The following is a 16212-nucleotide window of genomic DNA, read 5'->3' as shown; positions in this document are numbered from 1 at the left end:
ATTGGCAGGTTAGAGAGCAGGGCTCTTGCTCACAGGCTGTGAAGATCAATGGATCCCAAGATTGGCAGGCAAGCTGATAGCTCAAGCCTCAAGAACCAGAGGTCAGGCAAGGAGGAGGTGGCCACAGGATCCAGAACTAGCAAAACTCCAGAACATCTGCTTATATTAGGACGCAGGCCATACCCCCAAAGAAACTCTGTTTCAACTGACTGAGTACTCACAGGAGATCCCATCATGGGAGTGATCGCATATAAACACAGACTCACAGCCCAGGCAAGTTGACATACAATCTTAACCATCACACTACCTTACTTAGACCACATCTGCCTTCAAATGCTCAGTGGTGTCAGCCAGCTTTTCAGGAATCCCTCACTCTCCAGGTTGTTGTTGTTTTTGTTTTTCATCTGACTCGATGCAAATTTCCAAAACATATATCTTCGTTGGTGTGTTTGTCTATGAATCACACCAGATTCACCTTGGTTGCATTTCTCCCCCAAATGCCTTCTCTCCAGTTTCCGGCAGAGCTTGGGCTTCCACTGGAATACATGGATATCTCACAGGTTGACTGCCAATTCTCAGTGCTGCTCAAGCTCCTGAGCATCAACAGAGGATAACTGAGATGAGAAAAACCTTTGGTTATTTTTGGTGGTTCAGTGGTTAGGCACTCAGCTGATAACTGGAAGGTCGGTGGTTGAAGCCACCAGACACTTCACAGGAGAAGGATGTGGCAGTCTGCTTCCATAAAGATTACAGCCTTGGAAACCCTGTGGAGGCAGCTCTAACCTGTTCTATAGGGTTTGGTTGCTATGAGATGGAATTGATTCAAGGGCAATGGGTTTTATCAGTTTGATGTAACTGAAAGAAGACATCCCCCACAGGTAAGCAGAAGTAGTTTCTTCAGTGTCTCCCCAGAGCCACAGAAGAATGTGGCCTTAGCTCTGCCTGTGTTATCTTCCCAGCTGAGCATGTGGGAACCCAGGGCCCCACTTAGACCTGGCCCTTTGGCCCTTCGCTCCACAGCTGCCCTCTTAACAGAAGAAGAATGAAGCTTCTCAGAACTTTTCCCTTTCCCACAAGGCTCGCTATCAAAATATATATTCTGGTTTTGCCAGTACTTGAATTCCAGTCTCTACCCCCAGCCTCAGCCTCAAATTCTTGTTTTTTTACTTCTGATCATTACCAACATCATCAAAATGAATCATACCTATTAAAAAGTAAAAACAAACTAAACTACGTGTGTGTATATATATATATATGCCCTTACAGTAGACTCCTGTTGCTGTTGACAACCTCAGGATCAATGTGCCCCAGAGGTCCAAATCGAGTCTGAATTAAGATCAAACCTTCTTTCAACTCTTAAATCTATATATTGCCCAATTCCCTCCCCCTCATAAAATAGAGATTTTTTTTTTCCAAATTAGTACCTCATCAACCATCATCTGAATCAAGTTCTCTTTTTATCCTTACATCCATATGTTCACTCAGCAAATATACATTCAGCATCCTTCATATGCTAGGGACTGTACTGCACTGGGGACGTGAAACTATAAAAAGCACTGTTCTAGATTCTAACCAGCTTAGAATAAGTGGGGGAAACAGGGAGACCAGCAATTAAATGAACATGAGATGAATAATATGGCTAGATAATACGCATAATACTAGGAGGACTAGAAAAGGCACATAAACTCAAGCTAAGGAGTGGGGGTTAAGGAGTCCTGGAATGGTTCACAGATGAGGACATATGAGTTCAGTACCGATGAACATGCAGCCTTAAACCAGGTGCCAAGTGCATAAAGGTGTGCCAGCAATGAAAATAGCACATGCAAGACATGGAATTGTGAAAGAGCACCACACTTAAAAACCACACTTCATGCAGTTAAAGGACCCCAGAGGGTAGTGGTAAGAAATAAGATTAGAGAAGTGGGCACAGCCAGATCCTGAAGAACTTTGGGTGCTAAGTTTAACCTGTGGGCAATGAGGACTGTCAAAGAATTTTAATCAGCGAAGTGATATAATCACATTTGCAAATAAAAAGCTATGACTGCAGGGTGAAAACTAAATTAAAACGGGGAGTGGTAGAGTCAGGCAGCCCATTCAGCTAGTTTCCAGGCAGGAACTACTGCTAAAACAGTGGACTTGGCTATAAAAGGGTAGGGGATTTTGGAGATAAACCCCATAAGCTCTTAGGTCTGGATGAAGGAGGGCAAAATAATTAATCTAAGATGACTCCAGAGATTGTGTAGAATGGTGGTGCCATTTCCTAAGACAGGGTCTATGGAAAGGTGAACAGGTTAAGAGGAAAATAGTTCAGTTTGAGACTTGTTAAATTTGAGGTATCATGGAACATGCTAGAAGAGTAGTGTATCAACAGATGTGTAGTTCTGAAGGCCAGAAGTTTTGAGCAGGAGAAAACAACGCCATTGAAGAGGCACTTTATATTGAATTTTCTGGGTATTCACATACTAACACACCATCTTCCCCCTTCTGTTTTTCTTTCTCCCTTCTTCTGTGCTTCAGTATTTCCTATGCTCTTCGACCCACAGTCACTTTTCAATCATGGTACAATCAATCAAATATGATTTTCCATGGCTTCAACTATATACTAAGGAAAGGGAAAATAGAAAAAGTAACTACTCTAATTATATCAACCAAGTTTAATATAATCGATTTGGTAAATTTGGGTTGTGTCTAAGGGAGTAAATGTTACCCACAAGTTAAAGAAACACTCTGAATGTTAATTTCTGACAAACAAAAAGTGTTCCATGCTTCCCACCTTGCAGCTTTACTGAAGAGGGTATTATATAATTTTATCGTTTACCAAATGTCTATACATAATCATAAAATGAGGCTGCATCCTACTTGCTCCTAATCTTTTCCAGAGGACAATCACTTACATTTGTACTATGGAAACAATGAAGGCAGGACATTTGAAGCCCCTGACACATCAGTTTTGGACTGTACATAACACCCATCTTTGGAAAGTAATATGTACAGCTCTTTCTACTCTTTCAGGTTCAGGGCTAAAGGTGTGGAGAATCTACTCCGAACTGCAAATTATTTTGAATTAGACACACATGCCACACATTTATGGCCAGTGCAGTATTTGGCACCAGTCACGTGTCAACAAATGCAGGAGAAAATGACTTTTCCCCCCTCAGGCACTATGCTACAGAAAAACTGTGATGACAATCCTTCTCTGGTATTATGTTTTGTGGGAGGGGAGAGGTTCATTTCAAATTAATTTATGATCTGTGAAAAGTGCTAGAGGCATGCTTCACTGCCCCTAGAAGCATAGTATACAGCACTCCCCTGTAAAATCCATTCGAGGGGCTCTCAGGAGACAGTATGCTCCCTGCTCCTGGGTCAGGCTACTGGTATTCTGAACCATGGAATCAATTTAAAGAGTCAAAGAGGGCTGCCACCTACAGAGGCTTGGAAAGACAGCACTAAATGCCACTGCAGCAACCAAAGTCTGAGCCTAGAGGATTTTAGTCCACCAGAGGTATCACCTGGGCCAATGCACATGTGCTTTTCAGAAAACACACCAAGTCCCTTTCTTTTACAGGAATTTCATTTCTTGTGACTGGAGCCTGTCCAAGAGGTCAGCAGTTCAAATCTGCCAAGCGCTCCTTGGAAACTCTGTGGGGCAGTTCTACTCTGTCCTATAGGGTCGCTATGAGTCGGAATTGACTCGACAGCGGTGGGTTTGGTTTGGGGTTTTTTGGAGCCTGTGCAGAGCAATCACCAGTGTTTTATTCAGTTTTGCACCCATGCAATGTTTGTCAATGACCAACTGGTCCTATCTGATCCAGGGCTTGCAGATACCAAGGGACTTTCATTACAATCACCCAACTAAAGTGTCAGGCCTATTAAAGTTCCTTTCCCGTGAGGCTTATGGGTCCGTATCTATCTTACTGCTCTCCAGCTGTCTCATAACTCGACTACGAAGCTTTCCTTCAAAGCTAGGTTTTTTGGTTTGCACCTGTTGTTCCACAGCAATATAACTACTACACACAATTACAAAATAATGTTTTTTGGAGATTCATAAACTTTTCCTCAGACTCAGAGTAACTCACACCCACCATGTCTAACCCAAAGGAGCATTAATTAGCAGAGAGAGAAAATAGATGTCTCTGGCATCAAACCCAAACATTTACCCTTTGGGACTCCTGTTTTTTACAATAAATATCATTGTATTGACAGTCAGACTTGGACCCACCTGCAAGGAAAAGAAATATTTGTTCAGGGCTTCTTGGCAAGGAGAGAAGTAGTGGTGTTATGAAATCCAGAAGCCTTTTCCATCGTTTTTTGTAAATATTTGTTCTGAAGCTGTGGAAGACAAGTAGATCTCAGACACCTGTAAGGTGCAGAGTAACCTGAGGTGGGGGCTAGTGCTTGGGATAGATACCAAAGTGGAAGCAATCCCAGCAAAGTCCTGGAAGTTACTAGTTAGTGTAGAACCCAGGGACTCAAGAGTTAGGTAAATTACATGTGAACTGAAGAATAAAGTAGGATAAACCAAACCAGAAATCAGGACATATCAGCATCAGAGTTTAAGATAAAGTTGTGGACTAAGACAGATAAGTAATAGTAATTTTAAGAACAACATCAACAGCAATGGCTTGGGTGTTGCTATCCATTCAATTCTGACTCATGGTGACCCCATGTTACAGAGTAGAACTGCTCAGTGGGGTTTTCTTGTTTTTAATCTTTATGGAAACAGATTGCCAGATCTTTCCTCCATGGTGCAGCTGAGTGGGTTCAAACCACCAACCTTTAGGTTAGCAGTCAGGTACAAACTGTTTGCTCCACCTAGGGGACCTTAATAATAATAAAGGAGCACACATTGAGGCAAGTAGTCAGGTACCTCAAGATCCAGCACCCATGGCAACATTCCAAAATTCAAGGGTAAGGAAGGCAAGTTTAAAAAAAAAATCACTCTTTGGCATAGGCTGCTATCAGTAAAGAGACCTTATGGAGAAGCAATCTGCCCCAGCCCCAAGTCTTAACATCTCTAGGAGGGCATAGACCAATTCCATAGCAGACCAGCCTAGGTATGATAAACAATTCCATCTGGCCAACCTAAGTGAAATGCTTCATGACCAGCAAATCTGAACAAATGAGTCTCACAAGTCAGTCAAGGTCCTTCCACTTTCTGCTGACCTTTTCTTTTTAGTAGTTGAATTGATTTTAAATAAATAAATAAATGTCCACTAACTCTTTGGATCCAGATGGACTCCATATATGAGATTTGCACATGTTTCTTCCCAAACTCATATTACCACCCCTGGCTCCCTAAGGTCTTGGGGGAATCAGGGATGTGATATAACCAGGTAAACTAGAAAAGACAAGGAAAAGAGCAGAGAATCATGGAGTCCAAATTCTAATCTCTGCCATGCAATCCACTCAGAGTATGAATTGAGAGAAGTCTACATTTGGAGAGTTGCTTTCGGATCCTCATTTTTAAAAATCCAGGGAAGTCTTTTTCATGGGAAGCATTCATGATCAATTTTGGTTTAATCAGGATGCTGATATGCAATTATTAAGAGAAGACTATCAAACAAAATCTGTTGGCATTTTCTTGAGAACCAATTATTTAAAAAATAAAATACATATGGTAACATACCTTTTAAAAATGTTTTTCCAAGGGTGGGAAATAAATTTTCTGATAACGTATTTTATGCAATAGACAGTTAAAAGACTTGACTAAAAGCTTTAACAAAATACTTTTTATAATTTTGGCCTTAAATTCTTCTCTCTGATTATAAACAACAGTTTCAATTACTACTATGATGACTCAAATTGATAATAACAACAACAAAAAAAACCAAACCCATTGCCACTGAGTCAGTTCCGACTAATGTTACAATAATAATACTTGAAACCTAAGAGTTTTCTGTTAACTTATGATTTTTTCAAATCTTTATTTTTTTCCAACTATGATGAACAATAAAGGATCAAATGACTCTTTAGGACATTCCAGAGAACTATTAGAGACTTGCAGAGTTGACTCTAACATTCCTTCTAGGACCATCAAAGCAAAAATTTGATTTGAGATTCTCTGATTATTTTCTGCGTTATGTATTCAGTGCTGAGAAATAAGATTTAGTACAAAACACAACATGTCTCACATCTTTGTTTACAGCCAGATTAATATCAAGAAAAATAGATGTTTTGGTGGAAAAAAAGAGTAGTTTGCACTTTATCATATGAATTTTCCAAAGGGAAATACTCATAAATAATAACATACTATCAAACATTACTTAACTTTTTATTAATAAATACATATTTAAAAATCGTTTCTACAAAAAATTTTGAAGCACATAAAAATTACTTTTCAAGTTTCGTTTTTAACCAGTCAGGCATATTCATGCTGTCATTTCCCCACTCAGAATTGAAACTTTTATTTTGCAGTCATTTTACTGATAAACCCATTCTAAGAGAAGCCCCGTTCTTTGACTCACTAGCAATTTCTTCCCAGAGCCACAGCAGAGTTATAAAAAGATAAAGTCCACACGATGCTAGAAAGTAAGATAATGCCTTTGAAAACTTCCCAGGAAATTTTCTAATATCTTCTTCTTTAGAAAATTAAAGATGAAAGAAATTACACACCAAATGCAATTCTACTGTGGCCAAAACTACTTTGTTGTTGCCTTTTAGTGTGGAATTTGTGCCTTGAAATGAAAAAAACCTTCAAATATCACCTTAGGAAATGAGGCGAGAAATCAGAGCACATCTTTTTGCTGAGAAAAATTGTTTCCAATTCTCCCATTGTGTTTACTAGTTAGATATTAGAGAGTGCTTAGAGCCTTTACAATGAGAGCCCATGGTTTACAGGGAGAACCAGAATGTATTTTATCAGTACAACAATCTGTCTTTCAACTGTAACGGCAGTGATCCCTGGCGTTCTCATTTAACTAAGTGAAAATCTTCATCCTGCCCCAAGAGGAAACTTCTGTGAAGAGCAGTGCTCGGTCAGTGGCATCTGCTGCTGGTGTCACAGTCAATTGAGATCAAGCAGCAGGTCTACCAAAGTAGCACGCATTTTTAGAATTTTCTGTTTGATCCTATAGATTTATAGATCAGTGACCAGAATTCTCAAATGTTCTGAGAGATATAGGTGAGAGACAAAACTCACTAATAAAAAATGTCTTTTCAAACAAAAAAATCCCGTCTCAAACCAAAAGTAAGACAAACATCTTATACGATGATCATATATTCTCACTCAAATTCCATTTCCCCTTGTTTTTCTCTTCATTTAAATCCTTTTATGTCTTCTATTTTCCACTTATATATTTCTCCACTTTTTATAGTTTTTCTCCTCACCAAGCTGCTTCTTCTACTCTCTCCTCATTTCTTGACATTTTGAGGTCTCGTCTCTCTCTGTTGTTTCCTAATTTTTAATTTTACCTGCAGTGACTCTTCTCTTCCTAGAACTAGACTAGCTTCAAAACTTTTGTGCTTTCATTTAGAAATAGTATTAAACAACAAGAAAGCAATATCTCCAATTTAGATAAGAATATGTGATTTTTTTTTTAAGTACTAGAGAGACCAAGCATCCAAGAAGAAAATTGTGTCAAGAAATTTTGAGTCCCACTCAAGTAACAAAATTTCTTTCAGTGCACCTGTGATTAAAAAAAAATAGAAAGATGGGTAGATGATGCATGGATGATACATATGTCATCAAGTAGACTCTGACTCATGGTGATCCTATGTACAACAGAACAAATTGTTGCCTGGTTCTGCATCATTTTAATAATTGCCAGCATGTTAAAAAAAAAAAAATTTTTATTATGTTAGAGTCAATCATTGAGGCTACTGTGCCAATCCTTCTCACCAAGGGTCTCCTTCTGCCTTACTATCCCCCTACTTCACCAGATAAGATGTCCTCCAACAATTGATCCCTCCTGATGACATGTCCAACTCAAGTAAGTCAGACAATTTTCTGTTGTGATCCATAAGGTTTTCATCGGCTAACTTTTAGAAGTAGATTATAGGACTAACTAAAATATCAATATTTTAGGGGAGAGGATTTTAGAGGGGAAGAGGGTATTGCTCAAATGAAAATGAGTTAGTAGCTCAGTAGCTACACGTCTTGAACTTTCCACCTATCTTTGAATTTGGGGTTCATCTTCGTACTACCAGCACCAGGTACAATGATTTTCCCACAATCAGAACTTATTAAAGGTGTGCTGAATTGTATTAAACTGAGAGCTAACTTGAGCCAAGTTGTCAACCACCATCAAACCTCTCTGGTTAGTTAGATTTCAGTGTTTCCTGTGGTTAAGTTCCTCGCATCAATGCACACATAAGAATAAGGAGAAGCAATCATCTTAATACTGGCTTATTTTAATAGCTAGTGATTATTGATCACCTGTGATATTCACAATCATGAAAACGGCACAGGACCAAGCAATGTTTCATTCTGTTACACATAAGTTCTCTATCAATTGGAACCCACTTAATGGCACCCAACAACAACACTATATTCAATTACTGCCTGTGAAGAAGTATTAGATTCCCTCTAAATTTTCCAAGAATACTTCGAAGTAGGTATTACAATGTCCATGTTATAGATGAAGAAAAAATCTCAAAGAGGTTTTCACTAGCCAGTGTAACTCAGCTAGTAAGTAAAGGAGTGAGGATCTAAACATAAGCCTACCTGATGCCAAAGCCCATGCTTTCTACATTACCCCACACTGCAGTTATTGTTGTTGTTCTTGTTAGGTGCCATTGAGTTGGTTTCAAGTCATAGCAACCCTATGTACAATAGAATGAAACACTGACCAGTCCTGTGCCATCCTCACAATTGTTGCTATGCTTGAGCCCATTGTTGCAGCCACTGTGTTAGTCCCTCTTGTAGAGGATCTTTCTCTCCTTCACTGATCCTCTACTTTACCAAGTATGACATCCTTCTCTGGGGACTGATCCCTTCTGATAACATGTCTAAAGTACATAAGACAAAGTCTCACCATCCTCACTTCTAAGGAGCATTCTGCCTGTACTTCTCCCAATACATATTTATTTGTTCATTTTTCTGGCAGTCCATGGTATATTCAATATTTTTTGCCAAAACCATAATTCAAAGGCTTCAATTTTTTGGACTTCCTTATTCATTATCCAGCTTTCTCATGCATATAAGGTGACTGAAAATACGATGGCTTGGGTCAGGGGCACCTTAGTCCTCAAAGAGGCATCTTTTCTTTTTAACATTTTAAAGAGGTCTTTTGCCACGGATTTGCTCAATGCAATGCATCATTCGATTTACTGACTGCTGCTTCCAGGGGTGTTGATTGTGGATCCAAGCAAAATGAAATCCTTGACAACTTCAATATTTACTCCATCTATCATGATTTTGAAGCCCTGGGGGCACAGTGGTTAAACATTCGGCTGCTAACCAAAATGCCAGCAGTTCGAATACATCAACCACTCCTTGGAAACCCTATGCGGTAGTTCTACTCTGTCTTATAGAGTCACTATGAGTTGGAATTAACTCAATGGTAATAACTTTGGTTTGATTTGGTTATCATGATGCTGCTTATTATTGCACTTATGAGGATTTTTGTTTTCTTTATGTTGAGGTGTAATCCATACTGAAGGCTATGGTCTTTGATCTTCATCAGTAAGTCCTTCAACTTCTCTTCCCTTTCAGCAAGCAAGGTTGAGTCATCTGCATATCACAGGTACTTAATGAGTCTTCTTCCAATCCTGACGCTGCATTTTTCTTCATATCATCCAGCTTCTCAGATTATTTGCTCAGCATACAGATTGAATAAGCATGTTGAAATGATACAACCCAGATGTACACAATGCCCAATTTTAAACTATGCAGTATTCTCTTGTTCTTTTGAACAACTGCCTACGCACAGGTTCCACATGAGCACATGGGCACAATTTAGTCTTCTGGAATTCCCATGCTTTTGACATTACCCCACAATGCAGCTCTAATCTTAGTAACAATTGATAGGATTATGGGTGTTGCTGAAAATGGACTTTCAAGGCTTGAAACAATTCATAACAATTCATAAAACCTCAAATATATATATATATATATATATATATATATATATATATATATACACTCAAGTAGTCCCCAATTTATGACACTGCTCTGTTCTGACAACTCTGTGGTAAGTCAGTTCTGACATAAGTGGAATACCTCATTTTTTTTTAGTTTTTATTATTATTGCCCTTTATTGTCAGTATCTTTATAAATCCAATCTTTATCTTTGGGGGGTTGGCATGAGAATAATAACATCATCAATTATACACTGCAATATTGTATGTAGTGCGTATTGCTAATAATAAGATACACAAAAAAGGTCATAAGTACAGTTAATCATAACTCAAATATGTTGTAAGTCGAGGGCTACCTGTATGTATAATTTTTTTTTAATTTTTATTCCAACAAATCAGGTATTTTTGTCATTTATTTTTGCATGCAGAGGGTCTCTCTGTTTGTAATTGTATTCAGTAGAGGTATGTCCCTATGTATCTGCTGTTATCTCTCATTTTATTATAGGAAAAAAATTCCCATGCAGCAAATTAGGGAAGCTTACCAGCACTGGTTACATCTTCCTCCTTGTTTATTGCTTAAAACTATGCCCCTTTCTTTGGCAAATAATATACTTAGTTAAGAATACCTCTATTATCCTTCCGTAAGCAGGACTATTGCAGAGGTGACACTGAATTTCTGCAGCAGAGAAGAGCAGATGGCTCTTCGTGGCTCCCCACTGGCCAGGCCTCAGAGTGGCTTTGATGGCAGCCAGTTGCCTGCCCTCTCAGGGTGAGACACACAAATACAGCTGCTCTTTGGGGAGAGAGCTGGGCAAGAGAGGCAGAAAAAATGACTTTCTAGTGGGGAAAGAAGCAGGAAGGAAGAGGCCTAGACCACAAGCTCACTTAGAATTGGTTCATTTTACCAAATAATTGCTGCAGAGGAATAAAGACCATTGATATACAATCTCCGTTATGTCATGGGACAAAGCATAACATTCAATCTGATGCCTGGGCTTCTTGCCCATAATAAAATCTATCACATAATGAGACTGATTTCCTGCATGGAAAAGAGGTGAATAATCTTTATTTCCAGTGTAAATGATTATCGTTAGTTCACAAAAAGCTTCCCTTGTTCAGGAATTAGAGGAAGGAGGAGATGTCAAAACAGAACATAAAGGAGAAGCAATTTAAATATATTACTAGTGATAATCCTTTTATGGAATTTCATAGTTTATGGAACATTGTCATAATTATTTGGCAAACTTGGCATCAAAATCAAGCCTTGTAATACAGGGTCTGTTATTCCTCCTTTACAGGTGAGGAATCTGAGACCAGTTGGGTTATGTGCTTTGCCCAGCGTCTCACTGGTAGTAAGGAAGGGAGCTAGAACTTTAACCAAGAACTTCAAATCCAAACCCCAGGGGCACACTTTCCTTAAGACAACACAATTTCCCATCACACATTTTACCTTTGGAGAAACATCTGGGTGGAACCAGCCACTTCTCTCTTGTCTTTTCACAACCAGGGCATGTAACCTGTGCAGTTACACAGGGCCTCACAGTGAGAATGGCCCTGAGCTTGGTAATGTTCTGCTGTTACCATCTTGACACTGGAACAAGGTGCCCGTTTTTTCATTTTGTACTGTTTCAATTCTGTCTACAACAACTTCCACAATCAGCCCTTCTAGCATGGATCACACTGCACTTTAATTGTGAGTTTACTGTGGTCCCAACAGATGGTCACCTTTTCCAAGCAGGCCTCTAAGACCTTCCTTGATGGTCCCAGTTACCTCTTTGAGCATATCTTTGTCTTTCACACTGTCCTCTCCAGCCACATTGACCTCTTGGCTCTTTTTCTAATACCCTGAGCACAATTCCTGCTGCCTAAAATACTTTTCCCCATATATTCACATGCTTCACTCCTTCTCTTCATTTCTGTCTCTGTTCAAATGTTATTTCAACAAAGAGGCCCTCCCTGATAATCCTGTTTAAAATAGTAGCCCCCCTTCCCACCAAATCATTTACCATCCTTTATTTTTCTTTATAGGAGTCCTTGGGTGGTGCAAACAGTTAAAGTGCTTGGCTACTAACTGAAAGGTTGGCAGTTCAAACCCAATCAAAGGCACCTCAGAAGACCAGCAATTTACTTCCAAGGGTTCACAGCCATGAAAGCCCTATAAAGCACAGTTCTACCCTGAGACATATGAGGTCAACATGAGTCAGAATCTACTTGATGGCAACTGTTCTGTTTGTTTTTTTTTTTTCCTTTGTAGTCCATATATATCTATTTAATTTTTCATTGTCTTTCACCGTTCACTAGAATGTGATGTCTCCAAGAGAAGGAATTTTGTTTTGTCCACTGCTACACCCTCAGTGCCAATCAGTAGATACCCGTAAACCCATCGCTGTGGAGTCGATTCTGACTCATAGTGGCCCCACAGAACAGAGTAGAACTGCCCCATAGGGTTTCCAAGGAGTTTCTGACAGATTCTAACTGCCAACCTTTTGATTAGCAGCTGAACCGTTAACCACTGTGCCACCAGGATTCCCAGTAGACACAGTAGATATTTTTAAGAATTGTTGAATAGCAACAAATGAGTTCATAATTACTTAAGAGGAATTTGAAAAGAATCTCCAAATACTTTGTAAGATGAAAATGTTTTATTTCATGCTATTTGAATTCATTATGCCACAGAAAGAGACATGGGAATCCTTTTGTTAAACAAAGGTTTTCATGGTAATGGGACTTGACCAGCTCCTTGTTTTTACCCAGGCTTGTAAAGCAGCTACTAATAGACTATGTCAGGACCACAAAACTGAGGATCACGATACGTGCTGGAAGGAAAGCTATTGTCACACAGAGTTTGTTATAAGAAAAAATTTTGAAAAAACAACCTACAGCAAAAATCAATCAGGACTAAAAGGATATCCTAAAACCTGCCTCCCATGCATTTCTTCAATACTCAAGATCAGTTACAACCAATTGCTTTTGGCACTTCTAAAGCTACGTAACTACAGTTTCATTTCAACAAACAGACAAACAACACGTTCAAATCACTGCATGCTCTTCAGGTTGTGTCAATATTACCACAGCTTTTGTCCTCACATTAACAGGACAACGCGGAAGGGCAGCAAATTACCAATCAACAAAGTATTGACTGATAGTTTGACAGCCCTCTTGCCTCCTGTGCCCAGGGTGGCTAATATTCTCAGGGAGATGACAAATATTGAGGTACTCCAAGCATTTCTGCCTCTGATGACATTGTTGATATGAGTAGTTAGGGTCTGACATCTTTCACCATGTGGGTAAGTGGAGCTTCCTGAGTATTGCAAGCCCCTGGGGACTCTCCTGTTAACTGCTGAAAGAATGCAAGAGCTCAAGTTATGCTTCTTGTCCCCAGGATATGTTTGTTGCTGCCTGAAGTAGCTCAGAACTATAGGAAATATTGGATAGGTGCTCATGATTTCCTTTTATAAAAGTAAAACATCAAACAGAAAGTGGCATTGTAGTACAAATTCCAGAGTGACTCCTATTTTATACTTGGCGTCCTCAAAGATCTTATTTCCATTTTATTGAAAAGGGGGAAAGATTTAGATGTACCAAGAGTACCTACTATATGCCAATTACTTTGGGAAGCTTTTTAGTACCTTAAGGACTTAAAGGACTTTCTGATGAAAATCAAAGACAACAATCTTCAGTATGAATTACACCTCAGCATAAAAAAAAAAAAAAAAGGAACCAATAAACAACATCGTGATAAACAGAGAAGACACTGAAGTTGTCAAGGATTTCATTTTACTTGGATCCACAATCAGTACTCATGAAAGCAACAGTCAAGAAATCAAACAATGTATTTTATCAGGCAAATAATGTTAAAAAGATGTCCCTTTGAGGACTAAGGTGCGCCTGACCCACTCCATGGTATTTTCAATCCCCTCATAGGCGAAAGCTGGACAATGAATAATGAAGATTGTAAAAGAATTGATGCATTTGAATTATGGTGTTGCCAAAGAATAGTGAATACACCATAGACTGCCTAAAAAATAAACAAACCTGTCTTGGAAGAAGTATAGCCAGAATGTCCCTTAGAAGGATGGTGAGACTTCGTCTTATGAACTTTGGACATGTTATCATAAAGGACCAGTCCCTGGAGAAGGATATCATGCTTGGTAAAGGGTCAGCAAAAAAAGAGGAAGACCCTCAACAAGATGGATTGACACAGTAGCTGTAACAATGGGCTCAAACACAGCAATGATTGTGAGGACAACTTAGGACCCGGCAGTGTTTCATTCTGTTGTGCATAGGGTCACTATGAGTCAGAACTGATTCTACAGCAACTAACAACAACGGCAACACTTATCTTCAGTATCAACCCAAACATTGGCAGTAACTACCCTTATCACTAGGAGATGAAGAAACTAAAGTTCAGAAAGGTCAAGAACTTGTCCAAGATCATGCACTTAGGAAGTGGCAGTAATGGGCATCCTCTCAGCATCCCAATTTCTTGTGACAATGGCTATATCCTCCTTTTTTATCTTGGTGATTTGGGTAGGGCAAGCCCTAACAACTGGGGCTAAGGATTGGACATATAACCAAGGTTGGGTCATGGAAAGTGAACCCCTCTGTACACAGCCATAGAAGAATAAGGATGTTACCTGGGACTTTTATAGGAATTACTAAACAGACAGCCTATTATACTGGACCTCCCTCATATCATCATAAGAAGAAAATCTGGCTAAGAATGCAGCTATCGCATCTGAGACAAGATATGAAAGGTACGCCATGTTCAACTGCAAAGTAGGAGAATGCCTCTCTCTCCTTGGAGTTTCTCCCTGCTGGGGGAGGCTGCAATATAGTGTTACTTGTCTTACAACTTTTCCAATATTGTCTTCTAATCCCACTGCTTTTTTTGAGATTCACATGGAAATCATGGGGAGCTAGGATGGGAAACTGATCTCAGTGGAAGATACCATGCAATCCAACTGCAGAGGCTTTCACCTTCCTTCAAACTCACTTCCTCTCAGTGTGACACCTTCCAAGAGGCTCTGCAGTTCTCATGCAAATGGCTTCTGCCAGCCTCACCCCATGTGTCTGCCAGGTCTGCCTAGGGAAAATCTGAGACTCAAGTTGAAATTCTACTAGACATATAAAATGCCATTCCTGTCACATATTCAATGATTAATAATTGTACATCAAATAAATACGGAAGAATGAAGTCAGCATGATACATAACTCATCAAATAAATCAACAGGCTCCAACTCTTGATTTCTTCCCTGTAGCATTGATATTTCGATCTTTCCATACTGACCTCCAAGCCCATCCCTTCTATTACAACCAGAAAGTGCTCTCTTCACAGGCACCCAGTGCCTCCATCAGTACTGTACTCCTAGTATTTCTATAAACGGCCCTCTCTGCATATACCAATTATATCCATCGCTACAAAGTGGACTATGTCTCTTGATTCATGAGATTTGAATGAGGCCAGCTCCACGTTCTGGATGCATACATGGTACAAGCTTTGCTAATCAGAGTCATAACTCAGTGATCGGTACATTCATAGTCATTGTTTCAGCATCCAGTCCAATAAGTCTCAATATTGGAACTACGGCTAAAATGATTGGTAAAAGGACTCTATTTCAGCAGATAGGATATAAGTCTAGAATTATTATTGGCTCCTTTTTCCAAGACTTGAGGAGAGACTGCCTGAGAAATACAAATTTTAAAACAAAAAGAAAAACTGTAAAGCAAAGCTGACAGATGGAGAGACACTGATTCCTGACAGCCTACTTTAAGGCCTTCATCCACTTTGTCCTAGCATTCCCCTGAAATTTTTCAACTACATAAGTCAATAAATTCCCTTTATTGAAGAAGCCAATTTGAGTTCAGCGTTTGTTGCTACCAACACGATAGAAAAAACATTGCTTATGTCTTCTGAATCCTCTAAAAGATATTCTAATACCTTCCCCTAGAGTCATTATTCTGGGCTGTGACCAGAATAATTCATTATTTAGACCATAATGAATAAAAATATAAAGTTCCATAGCATTATATTTTTAAAACCTAACAAGCTTAAAACACAATTTGCATTATAATTACTCCTGCTCCGTGGTGGCCGATTATATTTTTCAAAAATGGCCACAGCAATATTCCTATTCCCACATGCTCCTGCAGCATTTTGCCACTCCCCATCAAGAGATTCGTTCGATTTTCCC

This window comes from Elephas maximus, chromosome 9, assembly GCF_024166365.1.
Source record: "Elephas maximus indicus isolate mEleMax1 chromosome 9, mEleMax1 primary haplotype, whole genome shotgun sequence".
NCBI classification, from domain to species: domain Eukaryota; kingdom Metazoa; phylum Chordata; class Mammalia; order Proboscidea; family Elephantidae; genus Elephas; species Elephas maximus.
Note: the sequence above shows the minus strand (reverse complement) of the source record.